This window comes from Microcaecilia unicolor, chromosome 1 (assembly GCF_901765095.1).
Source record: "Microcaecilia unicolor chromosome 1, aMicUni1.1, whole genome shotgun sequence".
Classification (NCBI taxonomy): Eukaryota; Metazoa; Chordata; class Amphibia; order Gymnophiona; family Siphonopidae; genus Microcaecilia; species Microcaecilia unicolor.
In genome coordinates this window covers 327,282,800-327,310,577 of record NC_044031.1, presented here as the reverse complement: position 1 = coordinate 327,310,577, position 27,778 = coordinate 327,282,800, and the positions used below count along the sequence as shown (strand labels likewise).

At 46.2% G+C, this 27,778-nt stretch overlaps 1 protein-coding gene across 1 annotated transcript in view; it reads left to right on the top strand.

Annotated features, from left to right (window-relative positions):
- The first annotated feature begins 5,193 nt into the window (after positions 1-5,193).
- The window catches only part of MAK (male germ cell associated kinase), a 385,342-nt gene continuing 362,757 nt past the window's right edge, over positions 5,194-27,778 (top strand). Inside the window, exon 1 of the mRNA XM_030209100.1 lies at positions 5,194-5,351. The gene's annotated coding sequence lies outside the window, so the exon portion shown is untranslated. The remainder of the gene's footprint in view (positions 5,352-27,778) is intronic.

The following is a 27,778-nucleotide window of genomic DNA, read 5'->3' as shown; positions in this document are numbered from 1 at the left end:
TAGGATAAGCAGCATAAAATACAGACATTATATAAATATAGATATAGATATATAGATATAGATAGATGAATATATTATATATGTCAATATTTATTTTTAAGTTCAAATCTCTTTTATTTCTTTTATTTTAAAGTAAAGTAACAAAAACATGTATACAAAATGATGTTTCATCAGATAACTATATTACGTGCCCTGTCTACTAAGCCGCGCTGTAGGAGTGCTAACTTTTTAGCGTGTGCTAAAAGTTAGCATATGCTAATGATAGAGACACTCATTATATTCCTATGGGTGACTCTACGCGCCATGCACTCTAAAATGTTTGCACACTTACAAGACAACTTAGTAAACAGGGCCCGACATTTTCAAATAAATAGAAGTATTGAAACAACTAAGGAAAAAACAATACTAAAAAGGAGGGAGATGCTATACAAAGACATAATAAGCTGGTAGTTTTCTGTGAATATCAAAGGGTATGAATGAAGATATATTCGAATTTGACTTCACTTGATATGTTCTAGTAGTTAGGAAGCCCTTGATCCAGTTGAGTACGCTACCACCAATTCCGAAGTATTCTAGGATGTTTAATAGTATTTTGTGATTTACCATGTTGAATGCACTACACGTGTCGAATTGTAGGAGAAAACGTTCTTGCCTGTTGCAATTTCATGTTTGAATTTGGCTAATAGAGTAATTAGTACTGTTTCAGTGCTGTGGGAGGAACAAAATCCTGATTGTGATTCGTGTAATAATGAGAATTTGTTTATGTAGTCAGTAATTTGCTTGGTTACCAGGCTTTCCATCAGTTTGACTGCCAGTGGTATAGATGTTACTGGGCGGTGATATCAGTTGTTTTTTTTCTTGGTTCTTTTGGTATAGGGGTGAGTAGGATGATGCCGTAATCCTTTGGGAAGAGACCATGTTGGAGCATGTAGTTTAAGTGGGATGTGAGGTCTGTTATGAAGTGAAGGGGAGCGGATTTTAGTAGGTAACTGGGGCAGGTATCCAGTTTGCAGTGAGTCTTGGAGAATCTTTTTAATGCTTGGGTGACAGTTTCAACTGTGAGAGGGGGGCGAAGCTTGTCCAGGTTCTGTCCGCTGGGTGTTCGCCGTCGATTGGGTCCATACACTCGATGAAGTTTTCGATGTCAGTGATGTTCTGAGGTAACATGTTACGTAAGTTTATGATTTTTTCGTTGAAGTATTTGGCAAGGTTGTTTGCAGATGGGATGTCTGTGTTGGTTGCAGTGACCAAGGAGGTGTCTAGTAGTTTGTTCACGAAGTAGTATAATTTCTTCGAGTCTTTGTAGTCTGGCCCTATTTTGGTTTTGTAGTACAGCCTTTTGGCTTGTCTTGTTGCGTATTTGTAGCTTCTTTGTGTTTGTTTCCATGCGTTGTTTGTGCGTCTTTTAATTTTTTCCATGCTCGTTCTAGTTTCCTGGATTGTGTTTTTAGTTTTTTCAGTTATTCGTTGTACCATGGAATCGAGTTATGTCTGCGTGAGGTTCTTGTTTGTAGGGGTGCTATTTCGTCTAATATGCTTTTGCATCTTTTGTCCCAATCTGAGAGATAATATGTTGTGTCCGTTTGTGCTGTCCAATCATTATTGTATATCTGTTGCCAGAATGTTATTGGGTCTATTTGGCCTCTTGTACTGTATGTTGTCTGTTCTTGTTTGCTGTGTGAACCCTTTTTCCACCATTGTAGGGATAGGTTTAATTTGAAGTGGTCTGACCATGGTGTGTTAGAAAAATAAAATGTACAAATAGAAAAAGGGGAGATGATGGACATGGGAGGAGTAGGGTGTCAGAAGAGAGATGCTGGATTGGGATGGGTGAAAAAGAGGGGAAGTACTGCAATGGGATGGGAATGATGGTGGCTTAGAGGAGGGGGAAAGAGAGGGGATGCTAGATCAGAGAGGAAAAAGGATATGGAAGGATACCGGATGTGGGGGTGGGGTTGTAGGGTGAAGGAAAATACTGGACATGGGGTGAGTAGGAAGACAGAGGGGAAATGCTGGACATGGGTGGAATAAGAAGACAAAGCTGGGGGTGCTAGACGTTGGACAGGGATGGGAGGAATAGGGAGATAGGGGAGATTATGACATAGAAGTGGGAGAGGGACATGGAGGGATGCTGGATACAAGGGGGGTGAGGGTGAAAGGGAGAGATGCTGGATGGAGGTGGGGGAAGATGCTGGACAGAGGAGGCAAGAGAAAGAAGATATTGGTCAGAGATAGGACATGAAGAAGACAAGAAGGGAGAGAAGAAGTGGCAGATGGACTGGAGACTTTGGAAAGAAAGTTAAGAAAAGACAGAGGAAAGCAGAAACTGGAGACTGGGACAAACATGATCAGAAAAAAAAATGACCAGACAGCATAGGTACAAAAAAATAATTTTATTTTTAATTCGGTGAATGGAAAATGTCAGTTTACAGTAGATTTACACTACTTTATGTTTATTTTTCAGAGTGCAGGATGATTTTCTCTTTTTTTTTTCCTCTAGTATTGCACTGTCAGCACAGTGTGGCTTCTTGGGGTTTAAGTTTAATTTCTGTCTACATATTCATATTTTAAGTTTGTGGTCACTTTTCCTGTACTTGGCAAGGGTCTATTTGAGTTCAGTATTTGTGACCAAGACCAGGAATTCTGTATGGAGTTTCTATTTAAGCATCTGTAATAATTCAGCTTGTTCAGTTTCCCAATAGGCATAATTGATGTTCTAGGTCACAGTGCAATATTTACTGTGTAACTTTTTTTTCCAGTTAGGGTCCTTGTTGTGTTACTCCTCCAGGGCCAGTGACGTGAGAGCCATGAGAGGAGGAGCGGATGCAGAGCTGACAGCCGATGGCTGCCTGCGGTGCCCCGCTTCCTTTTTGAAAGCATTTCTGCAGGTTTAATTTTTTTGTTTGTTTTTGTACCGGCCGCTGCTGCTTGACAGGAGAAGCAGCAGTGGCTGGAAATGGCAGCTGAGCTGATGTCAGATGGAGGGGGGGAGTGGCGGCGACCTCAGGGGGGGTGGAGGGGAGGAGCGGTGGCACCCTGGGGGGGGTGGAGGGGTGAGCGGCTGCGACCTTGGGGGGGGGGGCGTGGTGGCGAGGGCGGCAGGGGTGGGGCCTGAGACAATGAAGGGGGAAGGGGTCCTGAGGCCAGAGGGGAGGGGGTCCAGAGACCTGAGAGGGAGGAGGGGGAGAGCAGGAGGGGGGAGGGGGTCCTGAGACCTGAGAGGAGGGGGGAGGTGGGAGGGGGGCCAGAGAGGGAGGGGGAGGGGTCCTGGGACCACACAGAGGGGGGAAGGTATCTCTGGCACACACACTCTCTCTCTCTCTCTCACACACAGTCATTGTCTCTCTCACTCTCATACACTGTCTACCACACACTCTATGCCTCACACTGTATCACATTCACTCTCTATGTGTCACACAGTCACTCTTACTCTCTCGATCTCATACACTCTCGCTCTCAGAGAGTCTTGTATCGCACACATACTCTCTCACACTGTCTCACACAAACACTCTCTCACACACACTGTATCTGTGTGAAACACACTCTCTCACTCACTGTGGCTCACATACGCACTCGCACACTCATTCTCACACACACTCTCTCACAGACACACTCGCACCCACATTCACTCTCTCTCACACAGTCACTCTCACACACACTCTCTCAAACATACACACTCTGAGGAAAACCTTGCTAGCGCCCGTTTCATTTGTGTCAGAAACAGGCCTTTTTTACTAGTTTGTTATAAAACAAAGTTGAAGGATATGTGCCATTGTGGTAATTAATTTGCAGGATACTGTGATGTGTGTTATGTTGACCAGACTCGTCTACTATAATGGCAAAGTTTGTTATGGGATAAAGCAACTTTATTTAAAAATGACAGTGAACTTTAAGTGTGTATATGAATTATGTTGATGCAGGACACTGTTTACTTAGAAATCCATCATTAAGTACACTCCTAAGGCATTATTTAGGAGCATATCAAGGACTAGTCACACCTATATGCCTAGTGCCCCCCCCCCCCCCCAAATGCCATATCTGGCTACACCAATGATCACTTTGCATTTATGCACATTAAATTTCGTCTGCCGTTTGGATGCCCAGTCTTCCAGTTTTCTAAGGTCTTCCTGCAATTTTTCACAATCCACATGCGTTTCGACCAGTGGCGTAGTGCTGACCCGCAGCCCTCTCCCTTGAGCCTTCTGACTCGTCGTTCGACTTCCGTTCTAGCCAGCCAGAAGAGCCACGTTGGGCGCAATCTTATTTATTCATTTTAATTGTCACTGTGCTGACTTGCTGCTTTTTTTTACACATTTTATTGCATTTGTTTGCTGCTGTGCTGCTGCTGTTACTAGTTTGATAGGAGCAACATGAGAGGGGGGGGGGGGGGTCATAAAATGTGAAAGAAAGGACTGAGGGGGCCAAGAACACTGGATGGGACAGAAAGAGGGCACACTGGATGGATGGATGGAAGGGACAGACTAAGGGCCCGAATGTGCTGATGGAAGGGAGAGAAAGGGCAGACCAGATGCTGGATGGAAAGGGGCATTGCTAAAAACGATTTTTTTCATGGGGAGGGGTTGTTAAAAAACTGTCCGCCCCGAGTGTCAAGTACGTTAGGTACGCCACACTTTGAATAGTTTTCTGTCATCTGCAAATTTAATCACCTCACTCGGCTTCGTTTTCCAGATCATTTATAAATATGTTAAATAGCACCGTACTTTCAGGATCTTATTTTATACCGGACCACCACTACAGAGCCCAATACAACATGAACACTGGTAATGGGGGAGGAGCTGAGGGGGCACCTTTGGCATCTCGTCACTGGATTTATCACAGCACAGATTAACCACAACAGCCCTCTTTGCTGCAGTTACCACAGTCTGTGGAAAATGTGAACTATGAGGAGTTCAGTTGTAAACTCAGAAGACTGGGATAAAAGTGGAGAAAACAAAAAAAAAAACCGTGAGAAGCGGCAAGCTGTTGTGATGATGTAGCATAAGCGGAAAGAAATTAAAAGCAGAATCAAACTGCTAAGAAAGACTAAGAGCAAAGACCCCGCGTATTGGCACAACCAGTCTCCTCTCTAACCCAGCATTCGATCCGATGTCTCCTACGTCACCACGCACCTGCAAAAAGACGAGAGACAACCGCGCCCGCTTTCCCTCCCGCTGTCTGGCCTCGGCTTGTTCTTCACGCGCAGGCGCTCTACACTGTTGCCAGGGAGACGAGTCACAGTGTGCGGATCTGTTTTTGCGAGCGGCGCGGCGCGGCGGTGGCCGCAGTTGGGGCTCCACCATACAGCACAACTGGCCAGGCGAGTACAGAGGAAGCTGCTTCTTTAGAATTGTGTATGTGGAGTTTTATGTGTCCCCCGTTGTCACATGCTGGCTGCGCCGGTGAGGGTATGGGGAATGGCCCGAACAGGCTTTCTCGCAGGTGCGGCGCCGGATGACAATTGGTGGTAGAGCTGCTGCTGCTGTTTCTGTGTGAAGATGTTATGTGGTCAGTTGATTGTGTTTAAGGCACGTCTTCTAAGACTTTTTCTATGGATTCCCAATCAGTGTTTTTGTTCTTATTTCAGCTGTCTACAGTGTATGTGCATGAGTTAAGTTTGCATTATCCTGTAGACATGATATAGGTATTTTATCTCTTGTATATTGTGGATATCCTGAAAACCCAGCTGCCTTTTGGATGTCCGGGTTTAGGGGATGGCTAAGAATGATTTATGGAGAATCTTCTCTTTCTATTTAGCAGCCTCTCAGCAGGGCGCAGTTCCCAAGAGCTTTGGCTTGGGGCAGCCTAGGCAATATCCCCAGGATTCTATATAGTGCGCCTAGAGTTATGCTTCATACTGATTACGCATGTAAATCTAGGTGCATGCTATAACTTCGCATGTGCATTAATTGTTTTTAACAAGCTGTTAAGGGTTGTTAACAGCTCTTAAGCAATAACGAGCAGTACTTGGCAAAAATTAGAATTTATGCGCATACATTGCAAAGCATATTCTGTAATGTACAGTGTGTGTAAATTCTAATGCATGCAGGCAAAAAGGAGCATGGAAATGGATGTTTTGTGGGTGTTCCAAAATCTACGTGTGTTGTTATAAAATTTAGTTGCATGAACTACGCCTAAGCACATTCTAAATACCGCGTGTAGATTTATATGCAATATTTAGAATATGTTTAGGTGTGATTGCCTATTGTGCGTTAATTGTAGGCACCATATATAGAATCGTGCCCTTTAGGGGTCACATGCTAATGTATTTGTGTAATATATTTCACTTCCATTACATAAAATAGGCTTTGTGCAGGATAACATGCATAAACTGCCTTACATGTACTGATGGAGAAAACATAAGGATCAATTTACTAGGGAGTTCTCACATTTTGGATATGGTAAATATGTTTAGTTCTGTGTGTTCAGAGAACTTTATCATCCATTGCTTCTTCTTTTTGCCCAGCTCTATTAATCTCTCTTACCTAATTTCTGTCAAACATAGAGAACGTGTTAATATGCATCTTCTGTTATTACCTTGTATTCTGTGACGCATGTGTAAAGTAAGAAGTTAGACAGTGTACAAAGCTATACAAAGCCACGAGTAAGAAAGTTAGAATTTAAATATTTACAGGTGGGCATTACATTTTAAAAATTAGTCATTTCACGGTCTGTGCACACCATCCTCTGGTTATCTGCAGGCTCTAGTTACTCCCATCATAGCTCAGTGAGCGTGTTACTCTTCTTTGATTTGTTAGAGGAACCTACTGCTTGTGTTAGCTGTACTTATGCATATGCCTCATCATTTTTTGTTAGAGAATTTAACATGTAGGCATTTTTGAGTCGGAAAGCTCTTTTTACCTTGCTATTAAAATGCACCAGTCCAGAAATTCACTGTTTATATTTAATCTTGACTTTTTTTTTTTTTTAATTATTATTTATTTATTAACATTTCAAATTTTCCAACCAAGAAGTATCTTGTACAGCAAAGTATAGCTATCCAAACATAATTAGTTAATTTTCTGCTTAAACATTAAAGATGTCCATTAAAGTAGCTTAGCTCAAGTCTACAACGGTTGATCCAAGATTACATGTAGTAGAGTAAAAAGGAAATTTTTTAAATAAAGATTTTGCCCTGATATACTAGGAAACTTCCTTTTTTGAATTAGAGTTGTTTACCCCACGGTTCGTTTGCCTGCAAGAAAAACAGTGAGTTGGGAAGGATCAAAAAAGACATATTTTACATCTTGATGCCTAACTACACATTTACAGGGATATTGCAAGTAAAATGTAGCTCCTATCTGAAGAATACCTGGTTTAAGTAAAAGAAATTGTCATAGTTTCTTTTGGGTTTCCCTTGTTACGTCTGGGAAAATTTGAACTTTAAAACCCAGAAAAGTTTTATATCTATTTTTGAAGCATAATTTCAACAGCCAGCATCTGGTTCAAGAGTAACAGTTACAATCAATGTTGAAGATGAAGCATTCTCGGTATCTGAGGACTCCAGAATATCTGAAATATTGAATTTTATAGGTCTTCAGGGGTGGGTGATAAGTGACTCAAGAATCCATTACATAACTGTCCTGCATACATAAACATTATGTAATCACCACGTAATTTGGATGACACAAAGAAAGACTTGCCCATATATAAATGTATGTATAGTTATGAGGCTCATTTTCAAAACACATAGAACTCCCCCCTTAATACTCCCCTTCCCCGTCCATCTTATTCCATCCCCTCCTTAAACCTTAAAAGTGTAATAACAGAGTTGTATTGTAGAATTGATAGTTTGCAAGGGTATACAACTAAAGTCCTAGAAAGGGTCATTCAGGTAGATTGTTCAAAACAGAAGTTCTTGTTCTCGCACTGAGAGTTTCAATATAAATTTCCGGATGGCTAAAAAAAATGCTTCTCCCACTTAATAGTAAGCTTTGTTTTCTTAACTTCTCATAACATAAATCCAGAGGTGGCCAGTTCAAATCCCGCTGCTGCTCCTTGTGATCTTGGGCAAGTCACTTAACCTTTCATTGCCTTAGGTACAAACTTAGATTGTGAGCCCTCCTGGTACAGAGAAATATCCAGTGTACCTGAATGTAACTCACCTTGAGCTACTACTGAAAAAGGTGTGAGCAAAATCTAAATAAATGTACACACTTGATTCCTCCATTGCCAAAAATATGGGGCCTCAGGTTAAATCTATTATTGAAAAATACATTTTTCCCTGCTAAGGTCACTTTCCACACAAATAACATGCATTTTGGAGTAAATTCTATATATATGGCGCCTAAAAAAAAATCAACGCTGCCCCCCCCTCCCCCCATTTAAGCGGTATTCTATAAGCTACGCCTAAGCATTAGCGTTCTGCGTAAATGTAGGCACCACCATTTGCACCAATGAAAACATGGTGCAAATGCCCATTCCTAAATTTACATGCACAGAGCCGTTATTCTGTAATTACACATGTAACTGAAAACTCCACCCCAAAACACCGTCTCCTTTCTGCACCCCCTTTTTTGGCCACAAGTAAATTTTAGATGCGTAACACCCAATTAAATCTAATTAGTGCCAATAATTGCTTGTTAAAAAGCCAGTTATTGGCACTAATTGGCTCTTTAGTTAAATTGTGCATGCAAATTGGGATCATCCCTAAATTTGTGTTTGCAGTTTTTGGCGACTTTTATAGAATCGGGGAGTTTACCTTCAACTCCCAACTCCCCTCCAAAGGCCAATATTATATTTTCAGTTTGGGATCTTAACAAGCCATTTAAATAAGTGATAGCGTCTTCCTAAAATACCCAAATTTGAGGGCAGTCCCATAATGTATGGTGTGGAGGGGCATTTTTGATATGACATCTTAGTCGAACTTTGGCATGCGCTAAACATTCCAAAATCCAAATAGCAAATATAACCATATTCGAAAAAAGAAAAACCCTTTTTTTTTTCGAAAATACCACTTTGAACAAGGTTTTGTGCTTTGTGCGTTTATCTTTTTAGGCCATTTCAGAAAAAAACCCCGCACAAGTTAAAAATGTGCAAAATCAAGCCATTGGGATGTAGGCGGGGCCAGCATTTTTAGCAGACTGGTCCCCCAGATATCCCAGGAGAGCAGTGGGGCTCCCTAAGGGGCACTGCTGTGGATGTCATATAAATGCTCCTATGTACACATCTCACCATTGCTCCCTTATCTTGTCTGCAGAGCTCTCCAAAGCCCACCCAAAACCCACTACCCCCAACTGTACACCACTACAATAGTCCTTATGGGTGAAGGAGGCTCCCATATGTGGGTATGGTGGGGTTTAGTGAGTTTTGGAGGGCTCAGAGTTTTTACCAGAAGTGTACCAGGGGTAGGGGGAGTTATGGGCCTGGGTCCACCTGTCTACAGTGCACTGCACCCACCATTAGACCTGCATGGTGCTCTAATGGACCTGGTTATAACATCTGAGGCTGTCATAGAGGCTGGTGAGCACAATTTTTATTCACCACTGGGGGAGTAAGGGGGTTCATCCCTGAATCCCTCCAGTGGTTATCTTGTCATTTAGGTCATCTTTTTGTGTCTTATTAATTAGAAAAACAGGTCTAGACCAAACATTGAAGTTTTTGGCCTAGACATTTTGGTTTTGTTCCATTATGGCTGTAAAACATCCAAGTGTTAGGAATGTCCTAATCCTGTCTTCAAAACGCCCCCGACATGCCCCCTTATGATTTGGACGCACTGCAGATGAATTGCGTAGATAAGCACCTGCAAAATAGGTTTCGAAAATACCGATTTGGATGTTTTGAGAAGAAACTGTCTTACAATATTTGCTTGTTAAAATACTATCATGTTTTTATTATCATGTTACCCAAAATCCTTCTGTAATACTAAATGTATGTTTTTTCATGTTGTCACCATTCATAATGTATTGTAAGCCACATTGAGCCTGCAAAGAGGTGGGAAAATGTGGGATACAAACGCAATAAATAAATTCATCCAAATTCTGGTTTATGACACTTTTTGGATGTTTTTCTCTTTCAAAAATGAGCCCCATAAGTTTCCTGTATTGGCACTCTCGGTAGTCAGCATTGTGTGCCACTAGTAGAATTTCTTTAACCAGTTTCCTAAACTCAAGAAGATAACTACTACTACTACTACTTAACATTTCTAAAGCGCTACTAGGGTTACGCAGCGCTGTACAATTTCACAAAGGACAGTCCCTGCTCAAAGGAGCTTACAATCTAAAGGACAAAAAATGTGCAATCAATCAATTTGGGGCAGTCTAGATTTCTTGAATAGGGATATAATGGTTAGGTGCCAAAAGCGACATTGAAGAGGTGGGCTTTGAGTAAGGATTTGAAGATGGGTAGGGAGGGGGCTTGGCGTATGGGCTCAGGAAGTTTATTCCAAGCATAGGGTGAGGCGAGGCAGAAAGGGCGGAGCCTGGAGTTGGCGGGGGTGGAGAAGGGTACTCAGAGGAGGGATTTGTCCTGTGAGCGGAGGTTTCGGGTAGGGGCGTAAGGGGAGATGAAGGTAGAGAGGTAATGAGGGGCTGCAGATTGGGTGCATTTGTAGGTTAGTAAGAGAAGCTTGAACTGTATGCGGTACCTGAGAGCTTTATGTAAAACAGAAATAGATAATTTATTATCCGGATCCATATAAAACAGGGCCCAAACTTTATCTCCAGTGGGGCACTGGAAATCGTGAATCCCTAGTAAACTGATATAATGTGATAACTGACTATATGGAAATTTAGCATACCTACAACTTTGAATATGTTGGGAAGAGATCCTGGAAAGATTGCAATCTATCAGTGTTTGACAAGAAATGCTCTAAAACAGTGAAACCAGCACATTCTCATTGTTTGAAATTCACTCCTTCCAAACCTGTGGAAAGGGCCACATTTCCCCAAATGGACAATTGAGAAGTAATATCTGAGCGGCCTCCCCAAGTCTCCAAGAAATCTCTCCAAATCTCCCATAGCGGCTGTAGCAAACAGCTCTCCTTCAACTCTGTTGGCTACTGTTTATACGGTGTTTGGAGAAGGTAGTTGAAATGTCACGGAGTTAAAAATTCCAGCTTGTAATCTAAAAGAGTATAATCCTGTGTTCTCATCAGCCAGTCTTTAAAGTGATGAGCTAAGAAGCCTGATTGTAGTGGTGCAAATCTTGCAAGCCGAAACTGTCCGTTTTCCAGCCACCACATAAAAGGAAAGGCATAGTTTACATTTTTTTCCTCCCCAGAAAAAGTTCCCTGTTAAACTAGACAGGTTTTTTAAAGTCTTTCCATAAAAGATAGATAGGTAGGGTTTGAAAAAACAAAAGCCATTTAGGAAAGATAGGCTTTTGGAATAGACCGATCCAGTACCAATATCAATGCAATGCTTATAGACCACTGTAGCCCACTGTATGTGTTCAATGCAATGTACAATAAAATTTACAAATAAGATATCACAGGATTTCAAAATTCATGAAATACTCATAAAAAAGACAAAGTTAAGCAAAAAACTCATAATATCAATAAAGAAGTTATATGCCACTCTGACAAAACACAGATTGCTACAAGAAGGTGGACGAAGAATAAGCCTGTCAAGCAGGCAAGAGGATGTCCCAATTAAAGGAATGATAATAGCATTAGTCAGTAACGCAGATGTTATGTCATACACCATCTGATAAAAAATACAGGCTACTTTAAATAAGAATCTGTCTCTAACCGGAAGCCAGTGTAATTGAACAATATAACTGGTTACACTGGCAAATCTAGAAATTTCCAAAATCAACTGAGCTGCAGTATTTTGTATTAGTTGTAACTTCCTTAAATGTCTAGCAGATAGGCCTGCATAAAGGACATTGCAATAATCTAGATAAGGAAGAATAAGCAGCTGAACTAAAAGAGCAAATGTTTCAGTATTTAAAAAAGCTCTTATTAATCTTAATTGCCATAACCTGAAAAAAGTTCTGTGCCAGAGATGGTTTATTTGGGATCTAGATTGCAGCAATGAATCTAGTATAACTCCTAGAACCCTAGATTCTGATTCGACTTATAAGACTTTATTGTTAGCTAGCAGTAATGATGATGGTACTTTTACTCCAGGATTTTCAAACCATAAAAATTCAGGATTTAGTTTTAAGTTATTAGTTATAGCCCAATTTTGTATTCAATCATTCCTGACAGAACATGGTTAGAGAAATCAGTAATGTTTATTGGTATTGGTAACAAAAGGAAAAAAAGAGAGAATTAATTCCCCCACCTGCTCTGGCCTATTTTTCTAAGAGACGATAGGGGTGACCCCTGTGGGACACAACCACTAAGGGTCAAAGGCAAATGTTTCCAACTTTCTAATTGATGTTTCTTCATTTTCATTAAATAGTTAACACTAAAAGGACCAAGAAACTTAGTATCTATCGTAAGAAGAATCCCCAAATAACAAAAGTGATCCCAAGCACATCTCAAAGGAAAGGAGACACCCAAATCCCTTACTGTACCCTGTTCCCTATTGCTATAGCCTCTGACTTCTGAAGGTTAAGAGTAAAACCAGAGAAATCTTTGTATTCCTGAAAACTTTCCAAGAGAACTGACAAGGATTCTATAGGATTAATTGCGTACCAACAAATCATCAGCAAATGCCGCAATTTTAAATTTCTGAGTACCAATCTGAACTCTCCCCCCACCCCAAATTTCTCAATTTCCTTGCACATCCCTGAGAAATGGGTCCAAAGTTAAAACAAATAAGAGGTGATGAGCCAACCCTGATTAGTACCTCTGAGAACTGGGAGCTCCTGAAAGTTGAGCATTTACCCCGTGGCCTTTAATAGGGCAGCTAGTTTGGAGGATTGAGGTACACAGGGGTCAGGTGAGCCTTGTGATGCCGGATTGGCCTTCAGGCCTTAGTATGCCGATCTCCTGTGCCTTCTCGTCGATTCCCCTCTCAGGTTTCTGGAGGTTTTCGGCCTTCTAGTTCAGGGTCCGGTAACATCCTAATTCGGGTCAATTTTGTCTTATGGCTTTGCTCTTGAGTGGGCACAGTTGATGAAGAGAGGTTACTCAGCAGGCGTGATTTCCACGATGCTTAGGTCGCGGTGATGATCAACTTTTCTCAGTTATATTAGGACTTGGAGAGTTTTCGAGGAGTGGTGTGTTGATCGGAATTTCTCTCCCTTTCGTGCGTCGGTGGCACAGATCTTGGATTTTTTTTACAGTGAGGTTTTGAAAAAGGCCTGGCTCTGGCTTTGCTTAAGGTGCAAATTGCGACGTCTTGTTTTCAGGGGCACATTCAGTGGAAAGCCCTAGCTAGTCATCCAGATATTACTCGATTCTTACGCAGAGCAGGTCTCCTGCGCCCTCCTCCTCGGGCTATCTTTCTGCTATGGGACCTTAATTTTGTTCTTTCCATTCTCACTAAGTCACCCTTTGAGCCTTTGGCGTCCTGTACTTTGAAGGATTTGATGCTTAAAGCAGTATTTTTGGTGGCCATTGCCTCGGCTAGAAGGTTGTCGGAGTAGCAGGTCCTTTCTTGTCAGACTCCGTTCTTAGAGTTTGCTATGGACCGAGTATTGTTATGACCAGTTCCTTCTTTTCTCCCTAAGGTCTTATCTAGGTTACATTTGTCCCTGTCGGTGATTTTGCTCATTCTAGGTTCTTGAAGTGTCTCGATGTCAGAAGGGTCCTGAAGCACTATTTGGGGACTACGGAGGAATTTTGCCAGATGGATCGTCTATTTCTTCTGATTGGAGAGGCTCATAAAGGATTCACGGCTTCTAAACCCACCATTTCTAGGTGGCTTAAGGAAGTGATCGCTTCCACTTACCTTCTTTCTGGGAAACCAATTTCTCAAGGGGTTAAAGTACATTCTACCAAGTGCTTTTTTTGTAGGAAAAAAGGTGCCGGTACTCATTATGGGTGGGGTCACCACATATGGCTCCACCCCTTTTATAACCACACCCACATTAGCCACACCCTTTATACCAGCCATGTCGCATATAAACAGACATCCTTGAAAATATTATACTAGTATAGGAGAAAAAAATAACATGATTTTTTTCATTATAAATAATTTTCTGTAAGCTGTTACAGCTCCAGTATATCCAGTGCAAAATAAGACAGCAGATGTAAGTTCTCAAATTGGACATATTCCAAACACTAAAATGAAAATAAAATGATTTTTTCTACCTTTGTTGTTTGGTGACTTTGTTTTTCTATCCATATTGGTCCCAGTCTCTGATTCTGCTGCTCTCTGTCTGTTCTCTTAACTCCATTTCCAGGGCTTCCTTTCCATTTATTTCTTTACTTTCATCCTTTCTTCTTCATTTCTTGCCCTACATCCATAAGTAAAAGCTAGGTCCTCCTCCATGGAATTGACTGGAGGAGGTATAACGTGGATCCAGCTTTTGCCTATTTCCTCCATCCATGTGCAGTTTTTCTCCTCTCTTCCCTTTCCCTGATCTCCATCCATGTGCATCTTCTTTTTTCTTTCCTCCCCTCCTTCCATGTCCAGCATTTCTCCTCCCTCTTCCCTCCCCTGTATCCATATCCTATATAATAAAAAGCACCTCCAACATTCTGAAGCTAACTGCGTGGACATAAGCCTTGAGGCATTCGTGCTTCTGTCTCCCACTTCCGGTCCGGAAGCATCACCAGTGACCATGCCCAATCAGCAGCGTTCGGAACATTGGAGGCGCAGTTTGAGGCTTTCGCCACGCCTCCGAGGTCGCCGCCCCTCCCCCCCAGGTTGCCACCGCTACCCCCCTCCATCCCCCCCCAAGGTCGCAGCAGCCAGTGCTCCACCCTCCCCCCCCCCCCCCCCCCAGGTCGCCGCTGCTGCCCCCCCTCCGTCCGACATCAGCTCAGCTGCCATTTCCTGCCACTGCTGCTTCTCCTGTCGAGCAGCAGCGGCTGGTACAAAAACAAAAAAAAAATTAAACCTACAGAAATGCTTTCAAAAAGGAAGTGGGGCACCGCAGGCAGCCATCGGCTGTTAGCTCTGCATCCGCTCCTCCTCTCACCTCTCACGTCACTGCCCCTGGAGTAGAACCACGGAGTAGCGCAGTGACGTGAGAGGAGGAGCAGATGCAGAGCTGACAGCCGATGGCTGCCTGTGGTGCCCCGCTTCCTTTTTGAAAGTATTTCTGTAGGTTTAATTTTTTTTGTTTGTTTTTGTACCGGCAGCTGCTGCTCGACAGGAGAAACAGCAGTGGCTGGAAATGGCAGCTGAGCTGACTTCTGATGAGGGGGGGGGGTAGCGGCGGCGACCTCGGGGGGGAGCAGTGGCTGCGGCGACATCGGGGGGGGGGGTGGAGGGGAGGAACGGTGGCACCCTGGGGGGGTGTGGAGGGGTGAGCGGCTGTGAACTCGGGGGGGCGTGGTGGCGAGGGTGGCAGGGGTGGGGCCTATGACAACGGAGGGGAAAGGTGTCCTGAGGCCAGAGGGGAGGGGGTCCAGAGACCTGAGAGGGAGGAGGAGGAGGAGGGGGGAGGGGGTCCTGAGACCAGAGATGGAGGGGGGAGGGAGACCTGAGAGGAGGAGGGGAGGGGTCCTGTGACCACAGAGAGGGAGGGGGAAGGGGTCCTACGACCACAGAGGAAGGGGGGAGGTATCTCTGGCACACATACACTCTTTCTTTCTCTCTCTCGCTCTCTCACAGTCATTGTCTCTCTCACTCTCATACACTGTCTACCACAGATCTATGTCTCATACTGTATCACATTCACTCGCTATGTGTCACACAGTCACTCTCAAACACTCTCTCGATCTCATACACTTTCACTCTCACAGAGAGTCTGTGTATCGCACACATACTCTCTCACACTATATCTGTCTCACACAAACACTCTCTCTCACACACACTGTATCTGTGTGAAACACACTCTCTCACACTCACTGTGGCTAACATACGCACTCGCACACACTCTCGTTCTCACAGACACACTCGCACCTACACTCACTCTCTCTCTCACTCAGTCACTCTCACACACACTCTCTCAAACATACACACTCCGAGGGAAACCTTGCTAGCGCCTGTTTCATTTGTGTCAGAAACGGGCCTTTTTTACTAGTAAAGCAATAATTCTCAAAAGCTACGAGAATGGTATGGGATTTGCGTAACAAGACGTATGAGGAGAGACTTGCTGACCTGAACATGTATACCCTGGAGGAAAGGAGAAACAGGGGTGATATGATACAGACGTTCAAATATTTGAAAGGTATTAATCCGCAAACGAACCTTTTCTGGAGATACGAAGGCGGTAGAACGAGAGGACATGAAATGAGATTGAAGGGGGGCAGACTCAAGAAAAATGTCAGGAAGTATTTCTTCACGGAGAGATGCTTGGAATGCCCTCCCGCGGGAGGTGGTGGAGATGAAAACGGTAACGGAATTCAAATATGTATGGGATAAACATAAAGGAATCCTGTTCAGAAGGAATGGATCCTCAGGAGCTTAACCGAGATTGGATAGCAGAGCCGGTAGTGGGAGGCGGGGCTGGAGGTTGGGAGGTGGGGATAGTGCGGGGCAGACTTATACAGTCTGTGCCAGAGCCAGTGGTGGGAGGCGGGACTGGAGGTTGGGAGGCAGGGATAGTGCTGGGCAGACTTATACGGTCTGTGCCAGAGCCGGTGGTGGGAGGCGGGGATAGTGCTGGGCAGACTTATACGGTCTGTGCCCTGAAGAGCATAGGTACAAATCAAAGTAGGGTATACACAAAAAGTAGCACACATGAGTTGTCTTGTTGGGCAGACTGGATGGACCGTGCAGGTCTTTTTCTGCCGTCATCTACTATGTTACTATGTTACTCTCCTCCATCCAAGACCAGTATTTCTCCTCTCTCCCCGCCAACTCCTCCATCCATCAATGTCCAGCAATTCTCCTCTATCTCCTGCTCTCCTCTCCATCCATTTCCAGCATTTCTCCTCTCTCCCCTGCCCTCCCCTCCCATCCATGTGCATCTCCTTCCTGTCTTCTCGTCCCTCCATCCATGTCCAACATGTATCTTCTCTCCCCTGCCCTCCCCTCCCATGTCCAACGATTCTCCTCTCTCCCCTTACCTCCCCTCTCATCCATGTCCAACGATTCTCCTCTCTCCCCTGCCCTCCCCTTCCATCCATGTCCAGCGAATCTCTCTTCACTGACCTACCCTCACATCCATGTCCAGTATGTCTCCTCTCTCCCCTGCCCTCCCCCTCTCATCCATGTGCAGCGATTCTCCTCTGCCCCGTCCTCACCTGCCATCCATGTCCAGTGATTCTCCTCTCCCCTTCTCTCCCCTCCCATCCATGTCCAGTGATTCTCCTCTCCTCTGCCCTCCCATCTCATCCATGTCCAGCGATTCTCCTCTTTCCCCTGCCCTCCCATCCCCTGTCCATGTCCAGCAATTCTTTCTTCCCTGCCCTCCCCTCTCATCCATGCCCAGCGATTCTCCTTTCTCCCCTGCCCTTGTCCAGCAATTCTCTCTTCCCTTCCCTCCTCTCCCCTCCATGTCCAGCATGTCTCCTCTCTTCCCTGCCCTCCCCTCTCATCCATGCCCAGCGATTCTCCTCTCTCCCCTGCCCATGTCCAGCAATTCTCTCTTCCCTGCCCTCCTCTCCCCTCCATGTCCAGCATGTCTCCTCTCTCCCCTGCCCTCTCCTCTCATCTATGCCCAGCAATTCTTCTCTCTCCCCTGCCCTTCCCTGTCCATGTCCAGCAATTCTCATTTCCCTGCCCTTCCCTCTCATCCATGCCCAACGATTCTCCTCTCGCCCCTGCCCATGTCCAGCAATTCTTTCTTCCCTGCCCTCCTCTCCCCTCCATGTCCAGCATGTCTCCTCTCTCCCCTGCCCTTCCCTGTCCATGTCCAGCAATTCTCTCTCTCCTGCCCTTCCCCCTTCATGTCCAGCATGTCTCCTGTCTCCCCTGCCCTCCCCTCATCCATACCCAGCAATTCTCCTCTCTCCCCTGCCCTCCCCTCCATGTCCAGTAATTCTCCTCTCTCCCCTGTCCAGCAATTTTCAATCCCCTCCACCCCTGCTCTCCATGTCCAGCATGTCGCCTCTCTCCCCCCTCTCATCCAAGTCACGGCGAACCAGCAGTGAAGGCAGCAGTGCTCACTGAGGCAGGCAGGTTTGTCTCCTCTCGCGTCGCTTCCCTCTCAGTGCTTCCCGCCCTCGAAGGCGGGAAGCAATGCGAGAGGAGACAAACCTGCCTGCGTGCCTGCCTCAGTGAGCACTGCTGCCTTCACTTCCGGTTCGCCGCGACTTGGAGAGGGGAGGGCAGGGGAGAGAGGCGACATGCTGGACATGGAGGGGAGGGGAGAGAGAGTTGCTGGACATGGAGGGGAGGGCAGGGGAGAGAGGAGAATCGCGACTTCGGGTAATGAAACTTTTGAAGTGCGGGAGCAGGAACGGAAGGGAGCGGGCAAGTGAGGGACCTCAGGAAAAAGGTGCTGGTACGCTGTACCGCTGTGTACCGGCACAAAAAAAGCACTGATTCTACCACAGGACAGGCGGTGACATGGGTGGAGCGCTCCCTGGTGCCTCCTTTGGAAATCTGTAGAGCAGCGACTTGGTCGTCTTTGCATTCCTTCTCGAATCATTATGGAGTAGATGTACAGAGCCATCAAGACATGGTTTTTGGTGTGAACGTTTTTGCGACCAGGTTACTGGGGTCCCTCCCTTGAGATTATTGCTTTGTTACTTCCCATCAGTCACATTCTGGGCTGCTCCGTAGGGACACTAAGGAAGGAGAAATTAGTTATTACCTTCTAATTTGCTTTCCTTTAGTCCCTCCAGACTGTCCCAGATCCATCCCTCTGATTATTCGCCAGGTAGAAGTTTGTTTCTCTTTTTCGAGCTACGTTGTTGGTTTGCTGTTTCTTTGTTCTTAAAAAAAACATGCTCTATTCTACAAGCATATTTACCTTTATTTAAGAGCATATCAAAAAGAGGTACTTGTTCATGGTTAATATGGTGCCGGTGGCTGCTCCGGCTTCACAGGTGCAGAGAATATAACTTTTCTCTGGTCTTTTTTTCTTCTGCTGCTTTGTTATTATAATAATGGATCTGTGGCTAGCTGGCTAGGGCTCTTATTGGCTCTCTCCAGTCAGAGTTCTCAGTCTCCACCTGCTAGAAGGCATGCACAACCTGTCAATCACATTCTGGGCCGATCCGGAGGGACTAAAGGAAAGCAAATTAGCAGGTAAGAACTAATTTCTGCTTTTCTATCATGGTCCACTCTTAAGTGGGCTGGGAAAAGCAGCTCAAGCTTGATTTCTTTACCAAACAGAGTAGAACAAATTGGACTAAACTCCTTCCTTCCATAGCGTCCCACAGATCAATCCAGAGACGAGTGGGTTATGTCTCCCTACCAGCAGGTGGAGATAGAGAGAACTTCAGAGTCTTGGTATATGTAGACCTGTGCAGCCAGCCTAGTCTCAGTATTCTCTCTATCTCAGCAGGTGGATGGACATATCCTGTGCAGCACTCTGGATAGAAAGCTCGTAGCCTGTTCCCTCAGGATTAGTTGAGCTAGGGGTTCGTGGCCAGGTTGGGCCAGAAAGGGGTACACCTGGTGGTGCCAGGTCCCTACCCTACCCCTTCCCTGTCTCAATGCTTTGGGGCAGGACTGGGATCTGCGTTTCTGCTTCTACCTGTCAATCCTGCCTTTAAAAAAATGAAGAGCAGAAGGAGGTACAAGAGATTTCACAACAGCAACGGTTGGTTTTTCCTTACTTTGGGCTCTCTTTTCTGTTTCCTATAGGTAAGTGTTCTTGCCTTCGTTATCGTGGGAGATGTTCATTTTCTCTGTTTGGGCTATCAGGAGATGTGCTTGACATATTTCTGTGCTCCGTTGTATTTGGTAGACCGCGATGTAATTTTGGCGGGCTCTCGACATTGCTGACGTCATCTGGTGTGGGGGATTACGGCTTGGTACTCTGCCTTCATGCACTTTCTGTTTCGCGGGTCTGGCTGGCCTTCGTTCCCCTTGGAAGCGGGTTTTTGGTCCTGAGCGGCCAGATCGGGTCGGATCCGTCGGCTTCAGTGCTGGGTTCCGCCGGGTGGTTTTCTTCCCGCCCGATGGTGGATGATTTTGGCGATATTGCACCTTAAGGGTGCCAGCGGTAGGCACTCCGTGTCCGAGGCACGATCGCAGCCGTCAGCTGAGCCACGATCTGCTGAGCAGCGATCAGCTGTGCAGTCGGCTAGCTCTGGGTCAGCGGAGGTGGCGATGGCTGCGCTCCCCTTGTTTTCCCGTGCGGTGTGTTAATGGGCACCATTTTGAATGCGGAAGGGGGAATTGACTGCGGACCCTTCTGGGGGCTCGGTTAGCCGGTTGGTAGTGGCCTGCTGTGGGCTCGCTGTTTGCTTCAGTGTTAGATGGGATTTACTGTCTAACGTAAATGGTGTATTTTGATTTCCTGTTTTAGGGACAGCATTTGTTAGCAGCTGGGGACCGTTCTCTTATCGTCTTTGCTGCTATGGTACGCTGTCTGGATTGCCGGTTCTGGGCTCTCACTACTTTTTTGATAGGAGAGCTGGAGTGTGGTGAAGGTGTATATACCAGAGGAGACTAGTGGAAAGCTAAGCAGGAGCAGTTCAGGCCCCTCTGGAAGGGAGATCTGGTGTCATAAGAGTTTGTGGCAGTGGCAGGATTTTTTCTTTCAAGTTTCCGGCCCTTCTTTTTTATTCCCTCAGCTTTCCCCTCTGGCTAGCTTGCTAGCGCAGCTAGCATGTTTTCATACATAAGTTCATGGTTTTTGTCATGGGGGACCGGCCAAGGTACTGCGTGCCATACTGCTGTTTCCAGCAGTGGCCAGTCCACGTCTGGAGTGGCTGCCATATATCTTTTTTTTGTTGTTGTTACATTTGTACCCCGCGCTTTCCCACTCATGGCAGGCAGCTTACATGGGGCAATGGAGGGTTAAATGACTTGCCCAGAGTCACAAGGAGCTGCCTGTGCCTGAAGTGGGACCAAAGTCCACCACCCTAACCACTAGGCCACTCCTCCACTCTGGAACATCTGCTGTTTTTGGAGCAGCTAAGGCTCTCCTCTCAGAGTTCTTCTGGTTGCCAAGGTGATTATGCCTCTAGTGGCTGTCAGGGCAGTTTTCTTACTCCTGAAGTTTTTAGGTGCACATCTGCTTGACTCAGCTCTGCTTTCTGGGTAGTTTTTTCTCGGGATGTGGAACATTAGTTAGCCTCTGGGCATGGAGGTCTGTTCCGTCTCCTGTCGCTGAGCCCTTATGGGGCTCTTCAGACTTTGAGGATGTGTTTTTGTGCGCTTTGTTCAGTCTCCGGACGTGGTGGTCTGTTTGTCAGGCTTCTGGATTTCTCCTTTTCCAGTTATTGCTGCAGGCTTCTGTTCCTGCTTCCTGGAATCCAGTAGGCATCCTTTTGGTGCCCTGGGTGGTCGCAGCGCCTTGCTTAGTAGGGCCTGCTGGGGCAGGTGTTGGTATCATGTCCGCCTTCTTTTCTGGGTATGCTCTCCCTAGTAGTGGCCCTTGCCAGCTTTCTGGTAGGCTGCATCTTTCAAGTTTTCTTATTTATTTATTTATTGCATTTGTATCCCACATTTTCCCACACATTTGCAGGCTCAATATGGCTTACAGTGCTCCGTCATGGTGTCACCACAGAATAGCATATACAATTATTAATTTCATAAGAACATGGGAAACATAGAGGCATATTTTCAAAGCACTTAGCCTTCCAAAGTTCCATAGGTTTCTATGGAACTTTGGAAGGCTAAGTGCTTTGAAAATATGCCTCCATGGTGTATAAAAGCATCATGTATATAGATAACATTATCGGAATAACAGGTGACGTGGCAATCCTTCGCCACGTGTTGAGCACAGCTGCTTCGCAGCATGTTGAGCACAGCTGCTTCGCAGCATGTTGAGCACAGCTCCGTCGCTGCATGTTCAGCACAGTTCCATAGCTTCATTTGAGCACAGTTCCATCGCTGCATCTGGAACGTAGATTCTTCACGGGGCGTTGCACACCGTGGCTGCTCGACGGTTGAGAACAGCTCAGCGCTGTATGTTTAGCAGTGATCTATCGCTGTCTGTTGAGCACATGGGAGCATGGCTCCATCGGTGTACATTTAGCGAGTTTCTTTCACTATATGCTGAGCAAGGGGACTTCATTCTAGGAGCAAGATGCCTTAGACGTATGTTCAGGGCGCCGCTATCACTATATCTTGAGTGCGGAGTCATCTTTGTAGGTTGAGCTTGGCTGTATCGCTGCTTGTTGGGCGCGGCTCCTTTGTGGCATGTTGAACACAGTTTATTCGCTGCTTTGGAGTTCAGCTTCTTCTCTGTAGGTGGAGTGCAGTGCCTTCCCGGTAGGTGGAGCAATGCTGGTTGCTGTACATTGCCCGCGTCTTCATGTGCCATGTGGTACACTGCTCTTTTGATGCAGGTTGGGCACAGCTCCCTTCTTCCATCAGTTCTGTCGTTCTATGAAGGGCTCAGTTCCATCGCTGCATTCTGAACGCAGTTTCTCAGTTGCAGGGTCGCTGTAGCTCCATAGTTGGGGGTTACGACTTGCAGGTTGATATTCTTTCAGGCGTTGGGGGGTGTTTCTCCCCTTCTTGCTGAATTTGGTTTTGCCTCAGGCTTGAGGTTCGAGTTGTTCTGTGTGGAGAGTCGGGGCCTGGTTTACAAGTTCTGGGAAATATCTTTCATTTCATTTAGTGTTGGGAGTCCTCTTGCAATTTGTTTCTGATCCGACCTCTGGTTTGGAGATTGGGGCGAGTATGTTTTTGGAGTCTTTGTCTATTTGGTGATCCCTCCCTACACTTGGGACTGCTTTTGTACATCCCACTCATCTGTGGATTGATCTGTGGGACGCTATGGAAGGAAAAATTAGTTTATTACCTGATAATATTCTTTCCATTAGTCCCAACAGATCAATCCAGAGGCCCGCCCTTTGCTGTGATGGTTTGCATGTTTTCTGTTCCTTCTATAATTTCCCTTGATATCAGGGGGCATGGCTCCCAAGGTTCATTCCTTTTTCGCAGGGACCGCTGGGAGCTAACGGTAAACTACAGAGGATGGAATTCTTTCCCAATTGCAATCTCCAGTTAGCTGGTTGCCCTCCCACGGTTGCGCTAGAGGAAGAGCCTGCAAGGGTTCTCTGAAGGCAGGAGTGGAAATTATTATTGGATTGTTTTTCTTCCTCGGCTGCTTTGGTATCGACAATACTGAGACTAGGCTGGCTGCAGAGGTCTACATATACCAAGACTCTGAAGTTCTCTCTATCTCCACCTGCTGGTAGGGGGACATAACCCACTTGTCTCTGGATTGATCTGTTGGGACTAATGGAAAGAAAATTATCAGATAATAAACTAATTTTTCCTTGGGTGTCCTCAACTGCTTTCCGTCACGGGGACGACCAAAGTTCACAGGGGCGTGTCGGAAGCATAGCAAAGGCGGGACTGGGGCGTGCCTAACACATGGGTGTCCTCGACCGATAATGGAAAAAAGAAGGGCGTCCCTGACGAGCACTTGGGCGACTTTACTTGGTCCATTTTTTCTTATGACCAAGCCTCAAAAAGGTGCCTGAACTGACCAGATGACCACCGTAGGGAATCGGGGATGACCTCCCCTTACTCCCCCAGTGGCCACTAACCACCTCCCACCCTTAAAAAAAACCTTTTAAAATATTTTTTGCTAGCCTCTATGCCAGCCTCAGATGTCATACCCAGCTCCCTGACAGCAGTATGCAGGTCCCTGGAGCAGTTTTAGTGGGTGCAGTGCACTTCAGGCAGGCGGACCTAGGCCCATCCGCCCCCTACCTGTTACACTTTTGATTGTAAATGTGACCCTTTCAAAACCCACCAGAAATCCACTGTACCCACATGTAGGTGCTCCCCTTCACCCCTTAGGGCTATGGTAGTGTTGTACAGTTGTGGGTAGTGGGTTTGGGGGGGGGGGGGTTGGGGGGCTCAGCACTCTAGGTAAGGGAGCTATGCACCTGGGAGCAATTCATGAAGTCCACTGCAGTGCCCCCTATTGTGCCCGGTTGGTGTCCTGGCATGTCATGGGGACTAGTGCACTATGAATGCTGGCTCCTCCCACGACCAAATGGCTTGGATTTCTGAGATGGGCGTCCTCGGTTTCCATTATAGCCGACAATCGGGGAAGATCATCTCTAAGGTTGACCTAAATTTCGGGATTTGGGCGTCCCCGACCATATTATCGAAACGAAAGATGGACGCCCATCTTGTTTCAATAATATGGGTTTCCCCGCCCCTTTGCTGGCAAGTCCTGCGAGGACGTCCTCAGGAAAACTTGGGCACCCCTTTTGATTATGCCCTTCCACGCCATACTTTGTATTGTTATTTGAAGAGTTTTACTGCTGTAATTGTCTATTGCTCATTTGATTTAGTCGTACTGTACACTGCCTTGAGTAAGTTCTTTCCAAAAAGCGGTAAATAAAGCCTAATATAGTAACATAGTAACATAGTAGATGACGGCAGAAAAAGACCTGCATGGTCCATCCAGTCTGCCCAACAAGATAAATTCATATGTGTATACCTTACCTAAATAAATTAACTTAATTAATTAATTAAAGGAATGACACCCCCTTACTCCTTCAGTGTTCGCTAACCCCCTCTCACCCCGCAAAGATGTAAATGAAACAGTACATACCAGCCTCTATTACAGCTTCAGATGTTATGGCCAGTCCTAGTAGAGCAGCAGGCAGGTCCCTGGAATAGCCTAGTGGTCAATGCAGTGCACTATAGAGAAGGTAACCCAAACCCATAATCCACTCTATTACACTTGTGGGTGGAAAGTGTCAGCTCCCCAAAACCTACTGTACCCACATATAGGTGACACTTGCAGCTATAAAGGCTGTTGTAGTGGTTTATAGTTGGGTACAGTAGGTTTTTTGTGGGTTTTGAAGGGCTTGCCATACAATATAAGGGGGTAATGGTTAGATGTGTACCTGGGACCTTTTATGTGAAATCCACTGCAGTGCCCCCTGCCCTGCTTTGATGCCTATGTGGCCAGTCTACAAGGAAGGTTGCTCCTCCTGCATCCCAATGGCATGATTTTGTGCATGTTTAACTTGGACATTTTTGTTTTGAAAATGGTCCAAAAAGATAGATGCACTAAGCACAACACTATCTAGGAAATGGTCATTTTCAAAGAAAAAAGATGTTTTTCTGGTTTGAAAATGGTCATTTTCACTACTTGATTTTTGGATGTTTTCAGCAAAACATCCAAAGTTGGATTTAGACGTCATATTGAAAATGCCTCTCTATGTGTTTAAGTATGGGAACTGGTGTAGAGAGAACTGAAGAAGATGACAAAACTGACTTAGATAAGAAGTGATGACCTACAAGCACACAAGCTTCTGCAGCTGAGATGCCACCATATGTGAACAGGAATAACTGTGGATGGAAAGGACACATGGTGATTTTTTTTTCTGTCTTCTACTTTGTAGTTATGAGCATATTTAGTTGTACACTATTGAAACTGCACTTTTAAGAACCACATCTTCCTTGTCATCAAGCAGATGAAGCCATTACGTATGGGTTGTGTCCATCAACCAGCAGGGGGAGATAGAGAGCACTCAATTTTTCACAGTGCCTCATGGCCAGCAGCTCCACTGCCTCTTCAGTATTCTCTATCTCCCCAAGCAGGGTGGCTGCAGCTTTTTCGAGCTCCATCAAAAATCTGCCTGGGGGTGGCTCCTGGCTTGCCAGTTGTTAGCCGGGGTGTTAGAGGCTATAGCAGCTTCACTTTGAAGGCACATAGGTTAGCCCTTTCCCTGCCTTACCCATGCCCCCGTGGATGTGGACATATTAGCTTGCTTTTCCCTGTCCTTTCCCACTCAGTGGATGCAGGCACATTGGTTCGCCTTTCCCTGCCTTTCCCACTCATCTGAGCCTCCGGAGTTCTTATTACCTCTGCTTTCCTCACAGCGTTAAAAAAAAAAAAATGGAACAGAGGTTTTCCTTTGATTCTTCTATTGGACTGGAGCTGTGATACTCGGTCCGGTGAGGTAAGAGTGTTTTCTAACTCCTCCGGGGTGGGCCCGCGATTGGGGCGTTTTTGGCGCAAAACCGCCATTTTGAATTTTCCCGCCGTTTTCGGCGATGGCTGCAGAGAATGTAAAGCGCTGTTCCCGGTGTGGCAAGCGCAAATCAGCAGCGGGGCTCTGTAAATCATGCTGTACAGGTGTAAGAGCCAGCCCGAGCATGGCGAGCGATGATTCTTCCCGCTCAGAGCTGGCAGCGGACACCATTTTGAATTCTCCGCATGGCGCAGCCTCCGTAGAGACGGAGAGCCCTGAGCCCGGGGGGGGGGGGGGGGGACCTCGAATTGAGGCTATTCAGGGAGCGGCTAGCCCCAGACGGGATCTGGGTGCCAGGGTGAGTTTTTCTCCCCTGATTTTGTGTTGTTATTGCATAAAGCATACATGCTGAAAAGAGCTCTCCCTCAAGGGTCGTCTGAGGCCCCTTCTATTCCCCCCCCCCCCCCCCCCCCCGGTGGATTCTGGCCTGGGACTGCCCGCTGAGGCTATTTTCCCTGATAATTGGCATAAAGAAAAGCGTAGAAGGGCTAATTCCCCTTCAGATTGTGGTGCACCTGCTTTCCCCCCCCCCCCCCCCCCTGTGGTCGGGCTGTGAGGATTCGGAGAGTTCTGGCAGGCCTTCGTGGTCTGAGGAGCCAGAGTCAGGTGCAGAATTACCACAGGATCTGGATGATCCCTCCATGGTGAGGATTTTCCACCGTGATGAGCTGCCAGCGCTTATTTCAGATGCCCTACAGGTCCTTTCTATTGAAGAGCCTGACAGTGGCACGGCCTCCTCTGTGAATCCTAGGATGGCTAGTACCAAAAAGCCTGCTCGAGCCTTTCCTTTGCATGACTCCATCCAATAGCTTATTTCCGCTCAGTGGGCTGACCCCGAGGGACCTTTGAAAGTTTCCAGGGCTATGGGGCAATTATACCCTCTGCGTGAGGAGCATTTGGCTCGCTTTGCAGTGCCTAAAGTAGATGCCCTAGTCACTGCGGTGACAAAGAGAACCAGCCTCCCTGTGGAAGGAGGTGTTGCCCTGAAGGATATACAAGACTGTAGGCTGGAAACAGCACTTAATTGGTCCTTTGAAATTGCAGGTCTTACTGTTCGGGGTCTGCATGCAGTTGTTATGCTGCTAGAGCCTGCCTGGCGTGGTTGCAACAGGCAGTGAAACAGCCCGGAGATGGAGCGGAGCCCTTCTCGGATGTGGCTCCACGGCTGGAGTCGGCCTTGTCCTTTTTGGCTGATGCCCTTTATGATATTGTCAGAGCTTCGGCTAAACAAATGGCAGTAGCAGTGGTGGCTCGCCATCTTATTTGGCTACGACATTGGGCAGCGGACATGGCCTCTAAGCAAAGGTTGGTGAAGTTGCCCTTTCAAGGCCTTCTATTTGGTGAGGAGTTGGGAAAAAAAATTGTTAAAGGCCTGGGAGATCCTATACCCCAGCGCTTGCCCGAAAATAGGCCGAGGCCTTCCTCCAAGGACCAGGCGGTCCACTCCTCTTATAGACCTTGCTTCCGTGAAGCTAGAAGGTACCGCCCGGGGCGTTCTGCTGGGTTCACTTCTCGTGCCCGTTTTTCAGCTGAGGAACTCCTTTCGCTCGGACAAGCGTTCCGCAGCCACCGGCTCTAGGCCTGGAGTTCAGGGGCGACCCTCTCAATGATGGTGCGCCAGCCCCCTCCTCGCTTCCTGTCATCGGAGGACGTCTTTCCCTCTTTGCCGAGGAGTGGGCCAATATTTCCTCAGATCAGTGGGTTCTGGACCTGATCAGAGATGGCTACAGAATAGAATTCAACGCCCCAGTA